This window comes from Kogia breviceps, chromosome 4 (assembly GCF_026419965.1).
Source record: "Kogia breviceps isolate mKogBre1 chromosome 4, mKogBre1 haplotype 1, whole genome shotgun sequence".
NCBI classification, from domain to species: Eukaryota; Metazoa; Chordata; class Mammalia; order Artiodactyla; family Physeteridae; genus Kogia; species Kogia breviceps.
The window spans coordinates 74,883,408-74,903,652 of record NC_081313.1 but is presented as its reverse complement, the minus strand read 5'-3'; positions in this window follow the sequence as shown (position 1 = coordinate 74,903,652).

Sequence of the window (20,245 nt, the reverse complement as noted above, 5' to 3'; positions counted from 1 at the left end):
GTGATATATATGATTTATATACTATAGCTATGTCTGGCCTTATAGTGTTATGAGAAATGTTAAAGAAAAGTTAGTTGAGAGTATAGAAATATTTTGCCAAGTGTAGATTCTATTCAAACCAAATTAGTATTTCTGAGGTAAAAGTTTTTAGAGGAACTTTCTCTATTGAAAACAAGAGTGTTTTAAAAGTGTTATAAAACCAAACCTTATTAGGAATCATAGAGAACAACTAACTCTAACAAAAAATAAACTTTTGATGAGCAAAGTGTAAATGAATCAGAAACACACGAAATAAATTGCTTTTGAAATGTACCTGTGTATAAAATTTGAGAAAGGGCTTAAAATGAACTTTGGCCAAATGTGTTTGGGGCTTTGCTAAATTCAGACATTAAAAAAGTTTAGGATGTGCATGATCCTCAGAAAAGTCACCCATTCCTAATTTAAAATTCCAGAGAAGAGTTATAAAATGAACATTTGTGTTCAGAAGGTACTTAAGAGATCTTGACATGCTGTAAGCAAGTTTTTTAAGGTTACTAAAGTCTACTCACAACCCTTCCCAATAGTCTATCTACAGAAATCCCAGGTTGTACCACTACCTTCCCAGAAATATAGATGTGATATTTTGTCTTTTATTCATTTTTGGTGATGGACATAGATAAGGTAAAGGGTCTTTAAACAGTTCTTGTTTCCATTAGGTGCTTCCTACTCCAACTATATGATATTTGGTCTTAGCACTCAGCTCTAATAGGTATTTCCTTGTTTATGCAAAACAATAATCAGTGATGTCAGCAGGCCTCTGCAAATAGGATTTCTTAGCCTGTGTTTACTCTGTTGGTTTCAAAGCAGTAGAACAGAAAATATTGTATCAATAACTGTAAAAAACACTTGCTCTTGCTTTTTATAAAGTAGTAAGATTTACAATACAATATTTTAATAAAGTGGTAAGATTTACAATAAACTGTCTATAATTGATTAGCTTCTATAATCATGGTACCTTACTATTATCTCTAAAATATTCACAGGTGAAGAAATATTAGGCTTAATAAACACATTAGAAGGTGAATATTAGAAAAATATTGTCAATGAATGGTCTGATGTTGGTATTTTATAAGGTTAAAGCACTTTTCTTTACTGAGTTTTTGGAGAAAAGGAGAAGAGTAAGATGATCTACATTGTTGCTGTATCTAGGCTGTAACAATTGTACAAAGTGGAATGTTAGTTGAAAGGAAAAGAATATTTTGGTAAATAACAGCTTCTATTAAAATCTAATGAGAGTTTTTTGTAGCTTCAGGAAATACTAATTCCAACATTGAATCCTAGTTTTCTAGTATGTAGAACTGCTCCCTTAGATATTTTGTGTAAGTAGTTTTTAAAACTCTGCGTTTTGTATCTGTTTATGTAACAGCAATTTAAAAAGTCTTACAGAATATTACTTGTAGTATATGAGAGTCCTGTATTTTCTACCTAATAGAAATATTTGGTTTTTAGCTGCCTGCCTGCAGTGATGGTTAATTTTATGTGTCAACTTGACTGGGCCAGGAGTACCCAGATATTTGGTCAAACATTGTTCTGGGAGTGTCTGTGAAGGCTTTTTTGGATGAGATTAACATTTGAATTGGTAGACTAGAGTAAAGAAGACTGCCCTCCCTAATGTGGATGGGCCTCATCCAATGAAATGAAGATATGAATAGAACAGAAAGGATGCATAAGAAGGACCTGTTGAGCTGGCAGTAGGTCTTTTACTTTTTAGACCAGAACTGAGAAGTTGGCTCTTCTTGGGTCTCAAGTTTGCTGGCTTTCAGACTAGAGCTTAACACCATTGGCTTTCCTGGTTCTCAGGCCTTCAGACTCAGACTAGATCTACAACCATCAGTTCTCCTCGTTCTCAGGCCTTTGGACTTGAACTGGAAATACACCATCAACTGTCCTGAGTCTTTAGGTTGGCAACTGCAGGTCTTGGGACTTCTCGGCCTTCATAATCACACAAGCCAATTCATTATATAAACTCTCTTTATATATAATCTCTCTCTCTCTCTCTCTCTCTTCTATTTCTCTCATGTTCTATTTTTCTGGAGAAGCCTAATACCCTGCCTTCCTGTCTTTTTCATTAAGCCTAGAATATAGAAGTGCAAGTGGTATACTTAAGCTATCAGGTTGTTACAAAGAGTTATATATTTTGCTTATTATTTTGTATGGCCATCCCTATCAGACTTTCTTCCAGCCACGTCTAGTCACTATTGAGGATAGATGAAGAGAAAGAGCCATTATCTTTGTGAGACTGAATGTACTACCCTTAATTACAAAGTTTTGAGTATATTAAAGCCAGGAAATCTTATTTGGTTTATTAATGGTCTAAAGGTAATAATATTATTTTAGAAGTTTTAGTGAAACCTATTGTAAGTAGGAGTCAGCAGACTTTGTAAAGGGCCAGATAGTAAATATTTTAGGTTTTGTGGGCCATATGGTGTCAGTTGTAACTGTCATTACTCTGTCTGCACAGCTTTGTCATTGTAGCACAGAAGTAGTCATAGAGGATACATAAACAAATGATTGTGGCTGTGTTCCAATAAAACTTTGTTTATGAAACAGTGATGGACAGGTTTGGCCTGCTAACCCATGTTATAAAGAATCTTATGAAAATTATGACTACCATTTGTTGTGCATCAACAGAGTAGTGGGTAATATTATAGGCACACTGTATTGTTATTTAGTTAATCCTCACCACAAAGAGGAAGCTGAGGCTCAGAAGTTTTAAAATTATTACTCCAAGTTCATATAGCAAGTTGCAGGGTCATTACTAGAACCAAGATTTATCTCCAAATGTGATAATATACTTATTCTTTATATGAAGGAAAATGCTCTGTGAGTTTAAGAACTTTGCTTTCAATAATCTAAAAGAACCAGGTCACAAAATATAAAGCTGAGCTACAGTATCTTACTGGAAATCATTTTATAACTGATGGTTCAGCTGTTGGCCAAAGAAAACTCTGAAAATTTAAATTTGGGTAACCAACTAGTGACTACCAGGACCCCAGTGTCTCCCTAAGCTATTCACACTGTGAGATCATAGGCATTCTTGAAACCTGCTGTGCTGTACCAGTTGCTTAAAGGTCTCTCTTTTTTTTTCTTTGTTGAGGGGCTATGTTGGCTGCTCTGTTTAAGGTCTTGGAAGAAAGCTTAGCAGCATTCTGAGGTTCTTTTCTCAAAATTCAAACCAGGGTCCAAAAATACCTCAGCTCTTTGGAGAAGATAGTAAGCAAAGATGAGGATGTTTCATCTTAAAAAGTTAGATGAAGTAATTGTCCAGTTAAACTGTCATCTTACCTTCACCATCTTTGTGCTCCTGGCCTGGAAGCAGACTTGATTTATGTATAGATTACATTAAAGACTGCCTTAACATGAATAAGTCTTTGGAAAAAAATGCATTTTCTCTTCTCTCATGAAAGCTTCTAATAGCTGTGAAGCTTCAAACCTAGGAGTGGGAGGGCTATTGAAATTAGGGAAAACGTCAGTGATATGGCATATCAGTATGTGTGTATGTGTGTTTGACTATGTTTTAGAAGATAAGAAAAGCTCTAAAACCTAAATCCCTCTCCTCCTACTATTTTTCCCTTCAAGATTACAAGTCTCTTTCTGACTTTTAAAAGTGTGATCTGATTATTTGTTTATTTAAACTAAACAGTTATTTGTTGGGTACCTACTATGTGCCAGGCATGATGCTAGCCTTGAGGATACAGATAATGAGTTAAACATACTGTCTTCAAGGAGGTTACCGTGTAGTTTCAGAGATTAATACTGTGTATTAAATGCTAAAACATGAGTAAACACATAGGAAAGACATCTAACTCAACTTTGGGAGTCAGAGAAGGTTTCCTGAAAGAGAGAAAATCTGAGCTAAGTTATGAAGAAGAGGAACTAAACCAGACAAAAAGCAGGAAGAAGCTTATCTGAATTTTCCCAAGCCCAATCAACATGATACATCTGAATGTATCATGCTTAGTTTGTGTCATTTAAAAAGAAAAGAGCCCTCTTTTTTGAGTGCCATGAACCAAAAAGAAAAGATAGATGTGACACCAATCACCTATTCTAAATCTAGTAACAAGAAGGCCATATTTGCTTACAGCCTGAGCATTCTCTTTATCAGAATAAATGTAGCTGGAAATAAATAAAATAATAATGCCCTTCTTGACTGTGTTGGCCCCCTTTTTCATTACCATTTCTAACAGAGGGCAGTCATAGAGTTCAGCTGCATTCGACTCTTCATGAATAAGGAAGAGAGGAACTATGATGAATCCACTGAGGTCTACCCCACCCAACTTATGTTTTGCTCCACAGTCTTTTATATTAGACGTGGTCTAATCTCTCATTTTCTCTTTCCTCCCCACCCCTGCCCCACCCCACCCCATACTATAATCACAAATAGAATTTCAAGAAACATTCTATGTAAGTTCTGACCTTAAAATACCTTGTAATCCTAAGAAGTTTAGACTTTATCCTGAAGGCAATGAAATGACAAAAAATGATCATTACAGCTGCAATGTGAAGAATGGGTGAAGTAGGGCAACACTAGACAGTGACACAAATTAGGCATCTGGATGAGAGACGGTAATGACGTGAACTAGGGTAAAGGCAGAGGAAATAAAGAGAGAAGTGACGGTTTGAGAGAAATTAGATGGTAGGACATGGTGACTTGCCTGGATATGGTGGGGCCAGTGAATGAGGGGCAGGAGTCAAGATTGATGGTTATGTTTCTGACTTGGGCAGTGGAGTAGATAGTGGTGCTTGTATGAAGACTGAGGACATAAAAGGAGGAGGGGTGTTAAGCACTTCCTAAGCAGCAGCCAGATGCTAAGCTGGCTTACCACACTTCTGTAGATTCCTGTCATAAGGAAACAATGAGCCCAGTCAGATAGATTTAGATAGTTTATTGCTCAAAACACAGTAGGCAGCATGATCTTCATGCTCATATAGGTTCCCCAAGTCCCGTAATACAGAATGAGGCCCAGGTAGATGCTGTGCACACAGTGGATCTGTGTCCCCCCAGTCTTGTAAGGGCCTGCTAAGCAAACCTGCCCAACCTTTGCCTCAGAGGATGACACTATCTCTATTATCCTTGTCAGGGTACAATATGACTTCTAACCTGGAGGGATACACCATTTCTAGTTGGAAATACGGTGGAGAATTGACTCCTAACAGCAAGGTAATGATTCCAGTTTTTACATAATGAATTTAAAATGCCCATTCTATCTGTCTGTCTGTCTATCTATCTAACTATCTATCTATCTATCTATCTATCTATCTACCTATCTACCTACCTACCTACGTATCTTATCTATGGCTGCATTGGGTCTCAGTTGCGGCACGTGGGATCTTTCGTTGCAGTGTGTGGGCTCTTCAATGTGGCGTGCGGGCTCCAGAGTGCACGGGCTCAGTAGTTGCCGCACGTGGGCCTAGTTGCCAGGCGGCACGTGGGATCTTAGTTCCCCAAAGAGGGATTGAAGCCACATCCCCTGCATTGGAAGGCGGGTTCTTAACCACTGGACTACCAGGGAAGTCCCTAAAATGCCCATTATATCTAAATAAAGGTATTCAGTAGATAGTAAACTGTTTTTAAGACTATTCAGTATAGTATTTATAGAAATGAGGTAATAAAAAATAAAATCTATAAACTTTAGCTATGTCAAAATAATACTATTGATAGTCATTTTTAATACAGTTACAGCAGGTGGTTACCAAGTTGCCTAATTAACCACTATGATATCATTAACATGTGTAAGATTTATTATTGTATTCATTAAAAACAGAGTTCACCTAGACTTAGTCTTCTCTTGCCCTTGGGATTTGATGATCTGCTAATAACCTCAAAAACTTAGAAAGTAGTGTGGTTGCAGGTTATTTATGACACACTATGGAACTGGCCTCTGATTATGACTTTTGCCCACTTTAGGCTAAATAAGTCCTCTCCAGTAGAAATAAAATGTGAGCCACTTGTGTAATTTAAAATTTTCTAGTAGCCACATTAAACAGAGTAAAAAGAAACAGATGAATTTAATAAAATTTTATTTAATCCAATATGTTAAAATATTATTTCAATATAGAATCAACATAAAATTATTTGTGAGATATTTTACATTTTTTTCATACTAAACTTTGAAATCTAATGTGTTATCTTACACTTATGTGTGTCTCAGTTTGGACTAGGTATATTACAAGTGCTCAATAGCCACATGTAGCTACTGCTACCATATTGGACAGCTCAGGTCTAGACCTCAAGAACAAGAAGCTATATTGCATCATATGTGATGAATATGGTTCTTCTTTGTATGTTAGAAGACTAAATACTATGGTATGCCTTTTATCTTAGATAATTGGATACTACAGGATAACTAACAATATAATGAAAAAACAAATGGCCACTGAATTTATATGGTTTTTTTTTTTTTTTTTTTTGAGAAGATCATGAGTTTCACTTAGAGTCAGCTAATTCTCGCAGTGCCTAAAATAGGCACCTTTGAAAGTGAGTTATGTCTTTAGATGTATCATTGGTAAATCACTCAAGGATTTCACTAGATGGACTAGGTAGCCAGGAGTTTTAAAGTATAATTCAGTGTACATGACTTACCCTTGGAAAATAAGTTGCATGTTGGGAGAATTTCTTCCATTATATAGTGAGGTACCTCATCATTTTGTGGTCTTTAAACATTTACTTATTTACCATGTTGACAAATATATTGATCCTGCTGTACAGAAGCATCTTGAAAACCTAAAAGATGTCTGTTATGTAACTTAATGAAAAATAGATGTTGAGGGGAAAAGTCAGCCACCGTATATGACCTCAGTATAGGAGCTGGAAATGATATACTTTGGAAAGTCTGAAGTATGTCAGTAGTTTTAGAAAAAGACTAGTTAAGTAGTTTGAAAAACTTAAGATCTTCTAAGAAACTGATGATGCATACTGATGATGACTTACTGAGTTTGCTTTGGGAAAGCCCTGTAAGTCATGGAACTTGCTGTGTATTTTAATGACACCTTTAACCTTATCTATGAAATTCAGTCACCTTGAATTGTATATTGAAGCAGCGTGCCAGGGAACAATGAATTTCTCTGCTGAATGTGAGTGAAAGCACTTGATTACTTGTAAAGTTTTGGCCATCTCTGATGGTGATTATTATCTGTGGTTGTTGGTTGAGGGTTTTTTGTTTGTTTTTTAAAGACTTATTTGGGATAAGCAAATGTTAAGTGTTACATAGTTAAAAAGATATTCTTTTAGAGAATATTCCATAAGAAAAAGCAAGTAGTTCTATATTATTCTTGTTTATTGATACTTTTCTTTAGGAGCAAACAGTTTTAAAAATTAGACTAATTCATAGCAGAGTGATAGAGAAGTGGATATGCTGTGTGTAATAAGGAAGTGAATTGAATAAGGAATCAGTAAGTCAGAAGCAGCAGAGAAAGTAACATCTATTTTGTTTCCATGACCCAGAAGGACTGTGTGTATACCAGTAAACACTTTAGAAAGTTTGTCAACCCTCTATGGTGAAATAAATCAGTAAGGGTTAAGATCACGTTTCTGACTTAACCATTCATGGGTTAAACCTATTGTCACTTTATATCTTGCTTTGAAATGAAGCTTTGGGAATTAAGGGGTTACCATCAAAGGGGTTTTCAAAGGGTGCTTTAAAAAGTTTGAGAACCATTGTTCTGTTGTAATAAAAGTGGTCATGGGAGGCCTCCCGGAGAAAGCGATGTTTGAGCTATGGCTTAAAGGAGATGTGGGAAAAACTATGGAGTTGCACTGGGAGGAAGTTTCCAGGCCAAGGACACAAGGGATGCCACGCCTTTAATGTAGGAACATAGCTGGCAGGTTGGAGGACAGCATCGTGACCAGTGTGGCCACAGAAACAAAAGGGTTACCATCATTTATTCTCAGTCTTCTCTGTATTCTAGATACTTTTTATACAAACCTGACTTGAAACAAGGAAAATTGGAGAAAAAAAATGTTACAGCAGAACAATGGGTTTCAAATTTTTAAAATCATTGTTTGGAAACAAATCCCAAAATATGAAATAAATAAAAGTGATGTTGCAGCTCAAAAAATGATAGGAACATGCTTAAGATCGTTCCTTCCAGCTATGAAAACAGAGAAAGCAGAAAGTTTTACATGTAATAATGATTTTATATATGGAAGGAGATATCTAATATTTCACTACCTCTAGGAAGAGACTACTTGTTCTTTTAAATATTGCTAACGTGCAGAGATTGTTGGTAAATATTGATGGACACTTAAAAAAAGAGCATATGGAAAAAATTTAAGCACTAGAGCAAAGTCTGTATTTGGCCCAAGGGTTCGAGGAATTCTAAGAGTGACTACTTGTAGGTAGTTAGGAAGAAATTTTTAAGGTAGCTGCAATAAAATTTAGTTTTTCTTTAGATTTATATGTGCAACTGAAATGAGGCTTAGGAAGGCTCAGAGCGTGGAATTTCTAGTTTATGTTTATAATCATGGTAAGGGTGGCAGCTATCATTAAAATGACAAGGTCATAGTGAACTTTGTAAATTTGAGGACAAATGATGAAAAAAATGATTCAGGGTAGATAAGAGAGCAGTCAAAGGAGCAGTGTTAAAAGTATCGTACTTGTGGCCACTTCAGCAGTAGTACTGAGTTAGCACCATCTAGGTACTTCTTGGAAATAGCATCTGTAATGTCAGAGAGAAACCCTACCTGAGCCAGGTATTATTTTCCTGTGTTTACTAAAGTTAACAACATAATTTCTATGGTATATAGTACTTCAAGGAGAACAGAATTTGAAGGTCTAGAAAACACTGTGGAACTACTGAAATTATGGAATTGTTATAAGATGTGAATAGCAGATAGATCATTTTAATTTGGCTGCAAGAGAATCCTTGTTTTCTTAAAGGAAAAAAAAACACAACAAAGGGGAACAAAATAAGTTATCTACTTTTGACCTAATTTGAGAGCTAAATACTAAAACCTTGTGAGATGAGAAATGACAAAAGAGGGAAAATTAGTGTATAAGACATGAAAGAACATTGTCTTTAGAATTGCCACAGTATATTGAAATTGTAAGAGGTAGTTATGGCATAGAGAGCAGACAAAGAATGAAAATAAACTTTGTTAAAAGTTAAATTATGCATACATCAAAATGAAGAAGGGCAGTAATGCTTACAATATACAAATGATTGTATGTATAGAACCTGTGGTTTCTTGGCAATTTGGAAAATAATAAAATGAAAAATGGCTTCTTATGGACAAAGGTGATATAGAAGTAAAAAAAACACAATTGGTATAAAAATGACTTTTTCTTAGATTTTTGGAGAAATATAAATTTAAAAAGGGATGTTAAATGGAGAATTATCTGTAATTTTAAATGGGCATGGTATGAAAGTAGGTAGAAGTAAACCGAGGAGGAAAGCATGTTGACAAAAGGAACAGTAACTCTTGGCAGTGTATAAACAGGGTGCTTTGTAAATTTCTGCCATAGAACTGCCAATGCAATGGTTCTGTGCAATGCAGCATCATTGGTAGTTGGAATAAAGGAGTAGGAGAATGGATCATTTAATGACCACTTGTATTAGTTATTACCCTCTGAGTTATGTTAAGGGCAACCAAATCCAGCACTCCAGGGCACAAGATGATTGGCTAAAGGAGTTGGGAAGAAGTTGTTCTTGTTGGTGTACCTTTGGCTATTCAGGGACCCTTTTTTCTCCAGGTATTATGCTGTCTGTAGAACTCAGACATGGAGGGCTCAATGGTTTGCTGGTCTTTAGAACATCCTGTAGTTTAATGATCATGATAAATGCTTGTAGAATATAGAAATGTTGGTGCTTCAGTGGAATTAATGACCACATCTGTCTTTTGATTGGTGTTTTCATTTTAATCATCATTTAAATGATTTCCCCGTCACAGATTTTATTTAAAAGACTGACTATATATAACATCTGACATTTTTGATTATTTTAATGGACTAGGTTTTAAACACTGGAGCTACAGTTCTGCCCAGTGAAAAGCACAGGTGTTCTGACAAGCAATAATAGCAAATAAAATGTGGTATTTTTATTGTGTAAAATAGTATGGACACATATAGTACACACAAGGATCTAGAATATAAGGCTGTTTAACGGCAATCAAATTTTAGTAGAATTTACTTGATTGTAACATCTTCCTTTTAGGTTGGAATATGGTTTCTTAAAGAGGATCAGACAAATTACTCATTCTGGGAACAAAGACTTTTGAAAGCTGACAGCTTACTGGCAGTTATGATGAGCATTTATTTCAGGCTTATAAAACATATTAATCAAACTTGTTCACAGTATGGTGGTCCAAAGAGGAGTTATATTATTTTTGAGAGATACTTTAAATAACTGAAAAGCACTGGTAACATATTTTCCATGAATACAAAGCTACAACATTTTTTTTCTTCTAGATGAGTAAATACTTTTCTGGGGTTTAAAGAATGAAGAGTACTGCAGGAATCTGTTTATTACAAGACTATTTGCAAAAGACCTATGCACCATTCATTGAACCTTGAAAAACACTTGAAAATATGGGTTGCATTTGCAAACTTCAGTGTATGACATGGAAAGCTGGCAAGCTGCCTGGCTTCTACTTAAAGGATTGTCATTCTGGGAAAAATAAATTTCTCTAACTAGACAAAAGTCAATGTTTTCATGTTTTACTGCAATCAGACTGATAGAGCTGACAATTTAATGTCTCAACTCTTAAAATATCTGGGGATAATCAGTTACCTCAATCAATCATAAACACAAATCCTTCTATTTTCGAAGCTTGTGTGTCTGTGACTAAAGATATAAGACCGTTTGGTGAGTCTCTTTCCCCACAACACCCCGTCATCTACCCCCACCATCCTCCTAATATTCCTGATCTGTCTTTATGCAGATATGTATACACATTATGCATTTGGAAATAACTTTTAACAACTCAAGTGTGATCAAATTTAGAAACTTTTCTTTCACTGTCCTGTTTTATTTAATTTTTATGGGTAGTTTATAGACTGTATGCCTGTCAGAAAAATGTGGAACTGTGCTGGCGTTCCCACTGAAGACATCATTATGAGTGAAAAAGTGCTCAAGGCTTTTTCAAAGTGGGTGCTGAAACATACATTTCCTTTCTCTGACTCCAGGGGATGCTGGTAGCTACCCCAGACAGGTATTTCGGGGTCAGATGGTGTAGGGCCAGGCCCTTAGGATTTCCTGGCAAACACTGAACAGCTCAGTTCTGGAAACTAATCATAATAATGATGATGATAAAGCAAGGGAGGCAGTGACAACAACATAAAAAGCCGCCTGAGGAATTGGATTCCAGGTAGCTCTAGATTTGGCGGAGCTGACAGGTTCAGTTCAGTAAGCTTTGGTATTGATAATGACGGGAAACTTCAGACAGTTTTACAGATCTATTAAGCTATGCCGTGGTGTTTCTGCAACTTGAGAACAAGTTTACTGGGGCACACCATTCTTCTTTCAACATGGTAAGAATTGATGTGAGTGGTGCTACATTCCTAACAGATAATTACTCTGAGCACTCAATAAGCCAGATTCCTTGTTAGAAGTATTCTTTTCTGTATTTTTTATGTATGGTGTATATGTGGGTATATGTATATATAGACAAACGCATTCACCACCACTGCTTCCTTTTTGTTTCTTTGATTGTGTAGGGCTTTGCAGTCATACTAAGCAGAGTTTTAGGACCCTTGGGGCAGCATCTTTTAGTTCCGCATCAGGCTGCATTGCAAACAGTCAGTCTTGTTCTTGCACTCACTTGGTGGAAGTGCCACGACACGACTTGTGCAGTGCTTTGCTCTTGCCATGAAGCCTGGGTGACAAAAGTTTTTACAAGAAGCTGACTGTATTTGAGGTTATGAATATGCAATGACTCTCATTAGTATTGAAGCACCAGAACAGGGGCTGACATCCCCCGCCACTTTGAGTTGCTGCAGAATCGGCTAATGAATTGTCTTGCTCTTTCATGCACACAGTCTGCTGTTGTGGCTTCTAAGTTCCAAGGGGAGTTGCCCAGTTTGAGTAGACCATTGACTGCAGAAATTAATTGTCAGGAACTACTCTTGATTTTGTGAAATACTATTTAGACAGTGCCTTAGCTGGTCAAAACAGAAAAGCTATAAGCTTTGTATAAGATAGTATCATGAATAGGAAAATTTAGAAAGAGACATGAGAGTGTATGTATGTTCTTATATACACAACTGTGTATAGATATGCTTCCATCCTGGATTACTGTACAGTAAGTATTTCTAAATATAGATGAAATCAAATAATAGAAATCTGACATTTTGTTCGTTGGTCTATTATTCTTCCATACAGAACAAACAGAGATGATAGAAAATTCCCCAAATGAATAGGGTTGAAACACAAAGCTATTCCATCAACTCTTTACCATATTCTTTCTTTTTTATTCCTGGGTCTCTGCCAAACATTTTGCAGCTCATACACATACCATCTTTCATGAATATGTTACTGATAAGGATATGTTTCTAGCCACTGATTAAGATATCTGAGCTGATTTGCAGTGTGTAAGAAAATGCAAAAGTGCTCAGACATCATCTAGAATGGTCTCTTTTCAATAGGATAAATTAAGTGTGTTTTTCCACACCCCTTCTCCCTTGAAATTTCCTTTCAACTAAAAGAGAACTTCTGTGGCTTGCTGCAGATTGTAAAGAATGGATTGAATTGAAATGGGTAATATATGCTAAAAGGTAAGGGATATGTTGTAAGCTGTGCAAATAAGGCAATGAACAAAGGGTAAGTCCTTATATTAAAGTGCTTGCTCTACACATTTATTTAATGAAAAGGCATCCCTTGCACAGAAACAGATATATGTTATTTTTGTAGAGCTTTAGGGGGTAGTGTTACTATAATTGTCATATCTCAATGGAAATAAGAAAAAAAGTAAAGCCCAAGAATGTATACAAAAAAAAAAGAATGTATACATATAAGAGTACCAAGTATGAGTGTAGCTTAAAATAAATGCAGTCTGACAAAAGTGGCTTAAGTATCTTATATCAAACAGCTGTTACCTCTGCTGGCCTTAGTGACTTCACATGACTAAGACCAAATCAGTGATAAAATCTCAAGGAAGATGAAACCAGTGTAGGCCTTTGCAAAGACCATCAGTCATTCCACAGAGCTGTGATATTATTTGTTCATGTAATCCTTGGCTTCCTATTTAATGGACATAATACACCATCCACTCCTAGACCAAAACCACCAAGGGAAATCTTTTTCTTTTCTTTCTTTTTTTTTTTTTTAAATTGGACACAGAGAAGACAGCTTGGTTCAAGATGGCAGAGTAGAAGGATGTGCTCTCGCTCTCTCTTTTGAGAACACAGGAATCACAACTAACTGCTGAACAGTCATTGACAGGAAGACACTGGAACTCACCAAAAAAGATACCCCACATCCAAAGACAAAGGAGAAGCCGCAAGGAGAAGGTAGGAGGGGCGCAATCACAATAAAATCAAATCCCATAACTGCTAGGTGGGTGACTCACAAACTGGAGAACAATTATGTCACAGAAGTCCACCCATTGGAGTGAAGATTCTGAGCCCCATGCCAGGCTTCCCAGCCTGGGGGTCTGACAATGGGAGGAGGAATTCCCAGAGAATCAGACTTTGAAGGCTAGTGGGATTTGATTGCAGGACTTCTTCGACAGGACTGGGGGAAACAAAGACTCCACCCTTGGAGGGCACACACAAAGTAGTGTGTGCATCAGGACACGGGAAGGAGCACTGACCACATAGGAGACTGAATCAGACCTACCTGCCAGTGTTGGAGGACCTCCTGCAGAGGCGGGAGGTAGCTGTGGCTCACCATGGGGACAAGAACACTGGCAGCAGAAGTTCTGGGAAGTACTCCTTGGTGTGAGCCCTCCCAGAGTCTGCTATTAGCCCCACCAAAGAGCCTGTAGCCTCCAGTGCTGTGTTGCCTCAGGCCAAACAACCAACAGGGAGGGAACTCAGCTCCACCCATCAGCAGACAAGCAGATTAAAGCTTTACTGAGCTCTGCCCACCAGAGCAACACCTGGCTCTACCCACCACCAGTCCCTCCCATCAGGAAACTTGCACAATCCTCTTAGATAGCCTCATCCACGAGAGGGCAGATAGCAGAATCAAGAAGAACTATAATCCTGCAATCTGTAGAACGAAAACCACATTCACAGAAAGACAAAATGAAAAGGCAGAGGACTATGTACCAGATGAAGGAACAAGATAAAACCCCAGAAAAACAATTAAATGAAGTGGAGCTAGGCAACCTTCCCGAAAAAGAATTCAGAATAATGATAGTGAAGATGATCCAGGATCTTGGGAAAAAAATGGAGGAGAATCAAGAAGATGCAATAAATGTTTAACAAAGACCTAGAAGAATTAAAGAACAAATAAACAGAGATGAACAATACAATAACTGAAATGAAAAATACACTAGAAGGAATCAATAGCAGAATAACTGAGGCAGAAGAATGGATAAGTCACCTGGAAGACAGAATGGTGGAAATCATTGCTGTAGAACAGAATAAAGAAAAAAGAATGAAAAGAAATGAAGACAGCTTAAGAGACCTCTGGGACAACATTAAACACCCCAACATTTGCATTATAGTGGTTCCAGAGGAGAAGAGAGAGAGAGAAAGGACCAAAGAAAATATTTGAGGAGATTATAGTTGAAAACTTCCCTAACATGGGAAAGGAAATAGCCACCCAAGTCCAGGATGTGCAGAGAGTCCCAGGCAGGATAAACCCAAGGAGAAACATGCCAAGACACACAGTAATCAAACTGCTAAAAATTAAAGACAAAGAAAATTTATTAAAAGCAACAAGGGTAAAAAGACAATGTACAAGGGAACTCCCATAAGGTTAACAGCTGATTTCTCAGCAGAAACTCTGCAAGCCAGAAGAGAGTGTCATGATATATTTAAAGTGATGAAAGGGAAGAACCTACAGCCAAGAATACTCTGTCCATCAAGGCTCTCATTCAGATTTGATGGAGAAATCAAAACCTTTACAGACAAAAGCAAAAGCTAAGAGAATTCAGCACCACCAAACCAGATCTACAACAAATGCTAAAGGAACTTCTCTAAGTAGAAAACACAAGAGAAAAAATGGACCTACAAAAACAAACCCCAAAGAATTTTTAAAAAAGGTAATAGGAACATACATATCAGTAATTACCTTAAATGTGAATGGATTAAATGCTCCAACCAAAAGATGCAGACTGGCGGAATGGATACAAAAATAAGACCCATATATATGCTATCTACAAGAGACCCACTTCAGACCTAGGGACACATACAGACTGAAAGTGAGGGGGTAGAAAAATGTATTCCATGCAAATGGAAATCAAGAGGAAGCGGGAGTAGCAGTACTCACATCAGATAAAATAGACTTTAAAATAAAGAATGTTACAAGAGACAAGGAAGGACACTACTTAATGATCAAGGGATCAATCCAAGAAGAAGATATAACAATTATAAATATATATACACCCAACGTAGAAGCACCTGAATACATAAGGCAAATGCTAAGAGCTATAAAAGAGGAAATTGACAGTTACACAATAATAGTGGGGGACTTTAACACCTCACTTACACCAATGGACACATCATCCAGACAGAAAATAAGGAAATGCAAGCTTTAAATGACACAATAGACCAGCTAGATTTAATTGATATTAATAGGACATTCTATCTGAAAACAGCAGATTACACTGTCTTCTCAAGTACACACAGAACATTCTTCAGGATAGATCACATCTTGGGTCACAAATCAAGCCACAGTAAATTTAAGAAAATTGAAGTCATATCAAACATGTTTTCCAACCACAACACTATGAGATTAGAAATGAATTACAGGGAAAAAATACGTAAAAAACACAAACATATGGAGTCTAAACAATACATTACTAAATAACCAAGAGATCACTGAAGAAATCAAAGAGGAAATAAAAAATAACGAGAGACAAATGACAATGAAAACATGATGATCCAAAACATATGGGATGCAGCAAAAGCAGTTCAAAGAGGGAAGTTTATAGCAATACAATCCTACCTCAAGAAGCAAGAAAAATCTGAAACAATCTAACCTTACACCTAAAGGAACTAGAGAAAGAAAAACAAACAAACCCCGAAGTTAGTAGAAGGAAAGAAATCATAAAGATCAGAACAGAAATATATGAAATAGAAACAAAACAATAGCAAAGATCAATAAAACTAAAAGCTGGTTCTTTGAGAAGATAAACAAAATTGATAAACCATTAGCCAGACTCATCAAGAAAAAGAGAGGACTCAAATCAATAAAATCAGAAATGAAAAAGGAGAAGTTACAATGGACAATGCAGAAATCCAGAGAATCCTAAGAGACTACTTACTACAAGCAACTCTATGCCAGTAAAATGGGCAACCTGGAAGAAATGGACAAATTCTTAGAAAGGTATAACCTTCCAAGACTGAACCAGGAAGAAATAGAAAATACGAACAGACCAATCACAAGTAACGAAATTGAAACTGTGATTAAAAATCTTCCAGCAAATGAAAGTCCAGGACCAGATGCCTTCACAGGTGAATTCTATCAAATATTTAGAGAAGAGCTAACACCCATCCTTCTCAAACTCTTTCAAAAAACTGCAGAGGAAGGAGCACTCCCAAACTCATTCTACAGGGCCACCATCACCCTGATACCAAAACCAGACAAATGTACCACCAAAAATGAAATCTACAGACCAATATCACTGATGAATGTAGATGCAAAAATCCTCAACAAAATACTAGCAAACAGGATCCAGCAACACATTAAAAGGATCATACATCATGATAAAGTGGGATTTATCCCACGGATGCAAGAATTTTTCAGTATATACAAATCAGTCAGTGTGATACACCATATTAACAAGTTGAAGAATAAAATCCATATGATCATCTCAGTAGATGCAGAGAAAGCTTTTCACAAAATTCAATACCAATTTATTATAAAAGCTCTCCAGAAAGTGGGCATACAGGGAACCTACCTCAACATAATAAGGGCCATATACGACAAACCCACAGCAAACACCATTATCAATGGTGAAAAACTGAAAGCATTTCCTCTAAGATCAGTAACAAGACAAGGATGTCCACTCTCGCCACTATTATTCAACATAGTTTTGGAAATCCTAGCCCTGGCAGTCAGAGAAGAAAAAGAAATAAAAGGAATTCAAATTGGAAAATAAGAAGTAAAACTGTCACTGTTTGCAGATGACATGATACTATACATAGAGAATCCTAAAGATGCCACCAGAAAACTACTAGAGCTAATCAATGAATTTGGTAAAATTTCAGGATACAAAATTAATGCACAGAAATCTCTTGAATTCCTATACACTAAAAACGAAAGATCAGAAAGAGAAATTAAGGCAACAATCTCATTTACCATTGCAACAAAAAGAATAAAATACCTAGGAATAAACCTACCTAAGGAGGTCAAAGACCTGTACTCAGAAAACCGTGAGACACTGATGAAAGAAATCAAAGATGATACAAACAGATGGAGAGATATACCATGTTCCTGGATTGGAAGAATCAATACTGTGAAAATCACTATACTACCCAAAGCAATCCACAGATTCAGTGCAATCCCTATCAAATTACCAATGGCATTTTTTGCAGAACTAGAAGAAAAAATTCTTAAAATTTGTATGGAGACAAAGACCCTGAATAACCAAAGCAATCTTGAGGGGAAAAAAGTGGAGTTGGAGGAATCAGACTTCCCAACTTCAGACTATACTAAAAAGCTATTGTAATCAAGACAATATGATATTGGCACAAAAACAGAAATATAGATCAGTGGAAGAGGTTAGATAGCCCAGAGATAAGCCCATTCACCCATGGTCAACTAATCTATGACAAAGGAGGCAAGGATATACAATGGAGAAAAGACATTCTCTTCAATAAGTGGTGCTGGGAAAACTGGACAGCTACATGTAAACAAATGAAATTAGAACACTCCCTAACATCATACACAAAAATAAACTCAAAATGGATTAAAGACCTAAATGTAAGACTGGAAGCTATACATTTCTTAGAGGAAAACATATGCAGAACACTCTTTGACGTAAATCACAGCAAGATGTTTTTTGACCCACCTCTTAGAGTAATGGAAAGGAAAACAAAAATAAACAAATGGGACCTAATGAAACTTAAAAGTTTTGCACAGCAAAGGAAACTATAAACAAGACGAAAAGACAACCCTCAGAATGGAAGAAAATATTTGCAAATGAATCAATGGACAGAGGATTAATCTCCAAAATATATAAACAGCTCATGCAGCTCAAGACCTAAATAGACATTTCTCCAAAGAGGACATACAGATGACCAAGAGGCACATGAAAAGCTTCTCAACATCACTAATTATTAGAGCAATGCAAATCAAAACTACAATGAGGTATCACCTCACACCATTTAGAATGGGCATCATCAGAAAATCTACAAACAAATGCTGGAGAGGGTGTGGAGAAAAGGGAACCCTCTTGCACTGTTGGTAGGAATGTAAATTGATACAGCCACTATGGAGAACAGTATAGAGGTTCCTTAAGTAACTAACAATAGAATTACCATATGACTCAGCAATCCCACTATGTGGCATATACCTAGAGAAAACCATAATTCAAAAAGACACATACACCCCAGTGTTTACTGCAGCACTATTTACAATAGAAAGGTCATGGACACAACCTAAATGCCCATCGACAGATGAATGGATAAAGAAGATGTGGTATATATATACAATGGAATATTACTCAGCCATAAAAAGGAATGACATTGGGTCATTTGTAGAGATGTGGATGGACCCAGAGACTGTCATACAGCTTGAAGTAAGAAAGAGAAAAATGAGCATCATATATTAATGCATATATGTGGAATCTAGAAAAATTGTACAAATGAACTGGTTTGCAAGGCAGAAATAGAGACACAGATATAGAGAACAAAGCTATGGACACAAAGGGGGGGAAGCAGGGGAGGGGTGGTGGTGGGATGAATTGGGAAATTGGGATTGACATATATACACTAATATGTATAAAATAGAAAACTAATAAGAACCTGCTGTTTAAAAAATAAAATTAAGAAAAATTGGGGGGCTTCCCTGGTGGCGCAGTGGTTGAGAATCCACCTGCCAATACAGGGGACACGGGTTCGAGCTCTGGTCTGGGAAGATCCCACGTGCTGCAGATCAACTAAGCCCGTGCGCCACAACTACTGAGCCTGAGCTCTAGAGCCTGCTAGCCACAACTACTGAAGCCCACGAACCTAGAGCCCATGCTCTGCAACAAGAGAAGCCACTGCAATGAGAGGCCCAGGCACCACAACAAAGAGTAGCCCCCGCTCGCCACAAACAGAGAAAGCCCGTGCACAGCAACGAAGACCCAACACAGCCAAAAATAAATAAATAAAATAAATAAATTTTTTAAAAAAAGAAAAATTGGATACAGGGATGACCAATCATATCTGATCACATGACAAGCTACTAAATTATTCAATTTCATTCCTAAATTTGCATCCTTGTTGCATTTGATTGTCAGTATAGGGTTTTAAAAACTTCCTGTTTTAAGGAGCCTATATAATCAGAAGTAAAGTACCTTTATAATCACAAGAATTTTCTGATTTCTCTATGCTGTTTTCCTAGGTATCCAAACATTAGAAAAGGTCTACTTGTTATGTTGAAATAAAGTATTCAACTCATACAGAATACATTCAGATTTTAAAACATAAAAGTGGAAAAAGTTTAGCTGAAACAATTATATATAAGCATAAAGTGTACAAATTTAATGGAAATATTAACCAATATCTGTTACTATGAATATGAGAATCACAGTATAAGTGAAAGTACTTTAGTTTTAATTGCATAGTTTTAGACAACTATGGTGGTTTTACTTTGGCTTGCAATTTGTCTCTGCATTCTAGACTTTGTGATGACTGAAAACATTATTTATGAAAGGTTTATTCAAATATAATTTGGTGCTTACTGCTTTTATCAAAAATTGGAGTCTAATGAAATAAAATGCAAGGTACTTGTGCTTCTGAGTCCTTTCTGAGAATCATTTATTACACCTTCTTTTCTGTACACAACTACAATACAGTTGTAACAACAGGCAAAACAATATGTTATGTTGTTTCTATTCATTTTAAGCTGTCCTGCTACATATCTGTAGTAGAATTTGGACACTTGCAAG